Source organism: Trichechus manatus, unplaced genomic scaffold, assembly GCF_000243295.1.
Source record: "Trichechus manatus latirostris isolate Lorelei unplaced genomic scaffold, TriManLat1.0 scaffold00160, whole genome shotgun sequence".
Lineage (NCBI taxonomy): Eukaryota > Metazoa > Chordata > Mammalia > Sirenia > Trichechidae > Trichechus > Trichechus manatus.
In genome coordinates this window covers 1018187-1025309 of record NW_004444096.1, presented here as the reverse complement: position 1 = coordinate 1025309, position 7123 = coordinate 1018187, and positions in this window count along the sequence as shown.

Here is a 7123-nt window from a genome sequence, read left to right as displayed (position 1 = left end):
CATCCATTTCTGAAATCTTGTTGTTTATCTTTTGGATTTCTAATTGTTGTTTTTGTATAATTTATAGTTGTGAATTTATTTTGGCATTTTGTTCCTGCATCATCTTCCTGAACTATTCCAATTCTTTGTATTTTCCATAAATTTGTCTATTTTTTCCTCATGTTTGTCAGCTTTTTGCCTCAGTTCTTGGAAAATTCAGAGTATTAGTGATTTGAATTCCCTATCAGGTACTTCTAGTGCATTTTCTCCCACAGTAGAGTTATCTGGTGTTTTAATTTGGATGCCTACTGGAGCCATCCTGTCCTGTTTTTGTAAATGTTTTGATATTGTTTGCTGTTTTTGGGCATTTGGTAGATATTTCTCTCATTTATTGATTGTAGATTTTTTTGTTTCGTCCTGGCTGTTTTGTCTCCCACTGGACGCTCCATGAGGCTGCTCTCTCGTACCCCCATTTGCTGGTCTCCGATAGGAGTCCAAGATGGTGGATCCGCGCTCCGTTAGCTGGTAGGGGACCTCTGCATGAATCTCTCCTCGCTCTCCATTCTCTTTCAGTATTCTCACTCCATTTGGTGCTCGGCTGAGTTCTTTCTCTCTTCATTTGATGTTCTAGGGTTTCAGGATTGTTGATTCTCTGTTTGGCTTAGTTTTTCGGATCTTTGCTGTGGAGGGACCGCGTGGTGCTTCTGCCTAGAGTGCCATCTTGCCGGACTCCCCTGGTTTTTTGAAAGCAGATCACCAGGCGTTTCTTCCAAGGTGCCTCTGGGTTAGGGAACAATAAGCAATGATATAATATTGTTTGGACTACTATATCACTATTAAAAAAAATGAAGTAGGTCTTTTTGTATTATAATGTAATATACATAATATATATAGGTATAGAAAGATGTTATATTGCTATGTGAAAAGGCACACACGAATGATACAGAAAGGTACAAAGCTGTAGGTGGTGGCATGCCTGAAGGGTGTCTGTGGAGGTGCCAAAGAGCAGAGTGCTCACTTTTTAGTGTGTTCCTTTCTGTATTATTTTTTGTGTAGCATTTTATGCTTTTATAGTTTGATATTTTAAAAAAATGAATAAATGCCTCACAAATGTCACCCCTCACCTTCAGTTATAACGTAGCGGTCTTTGTTTTGTGGGAAGTGTGCCTCGATCCGGATTCTGGCGTGTCCAGTATGACTGGCTTCTCCTGCTCGCCCTCGTTAGCCAGAAGTGGGTTTCATTTTGGCTTGACTTTGGAGAATGATCTATTATGAACGTCAGTGTTTAAATACGTGTTCTCCAAGTTTCCTTTACTTGGTTTCTCATTTTCTGCCAAAGTGGTATTTCTCAAGTTTCCATATTTTCCCAAAATCTTTGTTCTTTTCTAGAAACTTTCCCGGGACAATCTCACTCACGTCAGTGGGTTCATCTGCCAGAAGACAGGACGGGAACTCTTTTGTTCTAGGAACTTATTTAATAAGTGATCTCACTCACATCTCACAACAGTCCGAAAGAATGTGGTGTCCTTGTTTACTTACAGAGAAGGGAGATGTAGTCTGAGAAACCCCCGCAAGGTTGTGCAGCCAGCAGTGGTACGAACAGTTCAAACACAGAGTTGCCTGCTTCTAAAACTATGTTCGACTTTCCTTTAATCCATACTGTGGTCTATACTCTTAATCACACGGGTTATAATTATTCATTTATAGATTTATCCATGACACCTATTCACTGTGTGCCTTAGTTTCCTCCTCTGTAAAGTGACATTAATGCCCACTTCACTAGGATTGTTATGGGGATTAATCCTGGATTGTTACTTACAATAATGTTCACACCTGTGCTTGCCACATAATGTTTGCAATACAAGTGTTTCGATTTTTTTTTTTTCCTTGAACTCTAGACCTGCATTTCCAACTGAACCACCACTGCCGCCGCAGATAAATAGGCAGTGATAATTTAACTGAAGGCCCACGAGGCTGCACTGTGCCAAAACTGCTGCCGGCTTCTGGTTTTTCCAGAACGGCGCTCTGCTCCCCACCTGTTACCACTCGACCTGGACAGCTGGATGTCAGAACTAAAAGCTTCACAATCCAAAGCAGCCCTCCACTTGGTGCAGCTGTCCTGGTACCTGAGGGCAGCATCCCTGCCTACGGGGTGGATTGAGCACCCTGCTTCAGCGTCTTCTCCCGGTGCAGACCCCTGGCTTGGGGACAGAGTCTCCAAGGCTTGAGGCAGAAAATCCTTCTCCTGGGTCTCTACTCTGCCAGCCGCCTGGCTCCCCTCACCCAGTCCTGTTTCCAGGCCCAAGGTGCAGATGGACAGGGCAGGGCACGGTCAACTACTGGGGCATTGTTCTCCTGCCCCTTGACCTGGAGCCCTGGCCCCGTGACCCCTCACCAGCCCTGTTAATTTTCACCCTTACAATGAGCATAAATCTGAAGTCCCTTTTCGATTTCCTGCCAGCGGACCTTCATCAGAGCCCCCCAGCCCACCTGGTAAGTGCGGCTAGCATTTCGTCCTAAGGAGAAGGGTTGGGGGAGGAGGGTCTGGATTCCTTCCCTTTCAGAAGGTTCTTGGGCTCTTTATGACTTTGTCCCAGCAGGTGTTCAGTCTCACATAACCATCACTTTTCTGCCTCTTATCCCAGCTGAGGCCTGTTTTAGAGAGACCACTCTATAATAATACAGCACTTAAAAAAAAAACAAAAAAACCTATTACTGTCAAGTCAGTTCCAACTCATGAAGACCCCATACACACGAGCTCCGAGTAGAACTGTGCTCCAGAGTCTTCAATAGCTGATTTTTCAAAAGTAGATCACCAACCCTTTCTTCCAGGGTGCCTCTGGGTGGACTTGAACCTCCAATCTTTCAGTTAGCTGAGTGTGTTAACTATTTACATCACCCAAGGTCTACAGGCACATAGTCTAGACCTGTGGAGTCAGGGGAAGCTACCTGGAGAAAGATAAGCTAAACCAAGACCTGAAAAAAAAAAATAGCAAAGTCAGCCTGATGAGCAGGACAGCTTCTTGAAGGCTTAGCAGTGAGGAGCTGGAAGAAGCTCAGCAGGACTGGATCGTAGATTTTGAAGGTGGTGGCACAAGCTGAAGCTGACGAGATAAGCAAGAGCCATATCCCGCTGGGCTTTAGAAACTCTGTGAGGGAGATCAGCCATGTTCCAAAGCAATGAGAAGAAAAGAAATGATACCGATGAGAGATGGCAGTGGCCATGGGGATGGACAGATGGTGGAGAAATTGTGGGGTTAGAATCAGCAGAACACTATGATTGTTGGGTGTGGGTGGTGAGGCAGAGGACAGCTACTGGCATGAGTCACTGGGGGACAGTGGAGCCAGTTGGGGTGAGTGGGGAAGGATGAGTCCGAGTTCAGATGTGTTAAGTCTGAGGTGCCTGTGCAGAATCCGGGTGACAGTTGGGAATGTTCTTCTGAAGCTCAGGAGGAAGACACAGGCTGGACCGATAGATCTGGGAGTCATCGCCGAACAAATGGGAATCTAAGCATGGAAGACCTCCCAGAGAGACTGTGGGATGAGAAGAAAGGAGGGCCTGGGATGAATGGAATTCTGAGTGTTGCCTGCATCCAAGATGCAGACAGAAGAGAAGGAACTGCGGAGAGTTCATAAGGAGATCAGCTGTGATCGGAGAACCAGGAACCCACAGGGTCACTCAGGCCACAGAGGCCAGTATCAAGGAGGGAGCGGCCAGGAGTGCCATGTGCTGACAGAAGGCCCAGGGAGGTCAGGCTGTGCAGCATCCACTGCGTCTGGATTATGGACGATCTTAAGGACGTTCCCCTTGGGTTTTTTTGCAGGGGGTATGTTTTAAGAAGTCACTCAGTGTCTATGGATTAAACAAGTCACTTCACACCACAGAAAGTATTTAATAAACCCAAAAAAAGGAAAGAGAATGTAACGACAGAAGAGCTTCTGTCTCGGTTCCCTGAAACTGAGGCCCTGTAGGAAGCTGGTCCCAAAGTTCTCCAGGGTTCACTGAAGAGACGTCAGTTTGCTTATTTTTTTCATCCTTTTAGTTGTCAGAAGTTTAAAAATGACTCCTTGACGTTATCAGTGTTTCAACAGTCAGGTCTCCATTTCCTCCACAAGGTAGCAGTCTGGTGCAGATCCATAAAAATGAGGAGGACAAAGTGCTTGGAAGGGGCCTGTCACTTCAGACAGGGGCTCCATCTCTACAACCGCAGGAAAAAAAGCAACCGAACAGGGCTCCATTACCTCTGCTTCCAACAAGTCCCCTTTAATGCAAAATCCAGTCCCAGGTCAGTTCCTTAAATGGATGCATCTCTGAGTGCCAGCTCTAAGAAGAAACAATGCCACATGTTGAGGGAAAAGGACGAAGATGGTGTTATGGACTGAACTGTGTCCCCAAAAATATGTGTTGTAAACCCTAACCCTGATACTTGTGGATGTAATGCCATTGGAGAATAGGTATTTCCTATTTATTATGTTAATAAGGCCATATCAGCATAGGATGTGTCTTAAACCAATCACTTTTGAGATAGACGAAGAACAGGTTAGGCACAGAAGCAAGGAAGCACAGATGCGGAAGACAGATGCCACGTGAAGACAGCCCAGGGGCCCAGGAACAGAAGCTGAAAAGAGACAAGACCTTGCCCCAGAGCCAACAGAGAGAGAAAGCCTTCACCTAGAACTAGTGTCCTGAATTCGGATTTCTAGCCTCCTCACTGTAAGAAAAGGAGCCCTGGCGGCACAGTGGTTAAAGTGCTCAGCAGTTGAAACCAAAAGGTCAGCAGTTGAAACCCACCAGCTGCTCTGAGGCAGAGAGATGTGGCAGTCTGCTTCTGTAAAGATTACAGCCTTGGAAACCCTATGGGGCAGTTCCACTCTGTCCTTTAGTGTTGCTATGATTCCGACTATGAGTTGGAATCGACTTGATGGCGACGGGTTTGGTTTTGATAACTGAGAAAATACATTTCTGTTCATTGCAGCCACCCATTTGTGGTATTTCTGTCACAGCAGCACTAGGTAACTAAGACAGATGGTCATTCCGGTCACTGTCTGTGTGATCCCTCGTACTTCCAGGAACGGAAGCTGCTGGCCTTGGAGTGGAATGGCTCAGGCCACATCATTCATAGCTCACCCTTTATGTAAGCCATCAGGAGCGGCGGCAGGAAGGTAAATGCCACCAAGGAGAGAAGGGTGGGCTGGGCTCCTCGGTGAATGAGAGATGCCACAGTAGCAGTTCTCTAACAGTTCTCTAAAAAGGATCCCATGAGGGCGCAGTGACAGTAGGAGAGCTGCATGTGCCGGGAGGTATCGCCGAGTCCAGCGACACTGCAGGAGAGCCCGCCGACTTGGTCTCTGGTAGTTGTTGTAAGAAGGACAAGCACAACAGGAAACTGGACATCACAATGTGTCCAATGCCCCACATGGAGAGCTGACTGCCCGTGGTGCTGGGGACGACCAGCTTCCCAACCGAGAGCATCTCATCCAACGTTGGGCCCCAGCTAGAGCTGCTGGGACAGCATGTCTGTGTCTCTTAATACACTTTATTTATTTATTGTTGGAGCAGTTTTAGGTTTACGGAAAAATCGTGCAGAAAGTACAGAGTTCTCATATATTATCTCTTCCCCCTTAACTGTTTCTCTTCTTATTAACATCTTGCATTCATGTGATAAATTTGTTACAATTGATGAACAAATATTGATACATTACTATGAACACTGTTAACACATCAGGATGAATTCTTAGTGTTTTGCAGTCCCACAGGTTTTGACAAATGTGTAATGTCGTGTGTCCGCTATTAGTGTCATACAGAGTAATTTCCCTCTCCTAACAATGCCCTGTGCGCCACCCATTCATCCCCCCTGCCCCACTCACCCACTCATACCCCTGGTAACCACTGATCTTTTTACTGTCTCTCTAGTTTTTCCTTTTTCAGAACGGAAGTGAAGAGGACATGAAGCACTTACTGATGGAGATAACAGCCTTAGTAGGGGTTACACCTCAACGTAAAGAAAACAAAAATCCTCACAACTGGACCAATAAGCAATATTAGGACAAACGGAGAAAAGATTGAAGTTGTCAGGGATTTCATTTTACTTGGATCCACAATCAACATCCAGGGAAGCAACAATCAAGAAATCAAATGACTCATTCATTGGGCAAATCTGCTGCAAAAGACCTCTTCAAAGTGTTAAAAAGCAAAGATGTCACCTTGAAGACTAAGGTGCACCTGACCCAAGCCATGGTGTTTTCAATGGCCTCATACGCATGCGAAAGCTGGACAATGAATAAGGAAGACCGAAGAATTGATGCCTTTGAATTGTGGTGTTGGCAAAGAATATTGAATATTCCATGGACTTCCAGAAGAACAAACAAATCTGTCTTGGAAGAAGTACAGTCAGAATGCTCCTTAGAAGAGACGATGGCAGGACTATGTCTTACATTCTTGGACGTGTTATCAGGAGGGACCAGTCCCTGGAGAAGGACATCATGCTTGGTAAAGTAGAGGGTCAACGAAAAAGAGGAAGACCCTCAGTGAGATGGATTGGCACAGTGGCTGCAACAATGGACTCAAGCATAGCAATGACTGTGAGGATGGTGCAGGACGGGGCAGTGTTTCGTTCTGTTGTACACGGGGTCGCTGTGAGTCGGAACTGACTTGATGGCAGCTAACGACAAGAACATAGTTTTGTGTTGTCCAGAATGTCATAGAGTTGGAAACATAAAGTATGTACTTTTTCAGGCTGTCTTCTTTCTCTTAGCAATATGCATTTAAGGTTCTTCTATGTCTTTTTGTAACTTGATAACTCATTTCTTTCTATTGCCGATTGATATTCCCTTGTATAATGTACTACAGTTTGGTTATCCATTCACCTTTTTAAGGGCATCTTGATTGCTTCCAGTTTGGGGCAATTACGAATAAAGCTGCTATAAACATTGATGTGCAGATTTTTTGCATAGACATAAGTTTTTAATTCATGTGGGTAAGTACCTAGGAATGTGATTGTTGGGTTCAATGGTAGCCTATGTTTAGCTTTGTAAGAGACTGTCAGACTGTCGTCCAAAGTGACTCTACCGTTTTGCACTCCCACCAGCAATGAATAGGGTGCCTGTTGCCCAGCATCCTCACCAGCATTTGGTGTTGTCAGTG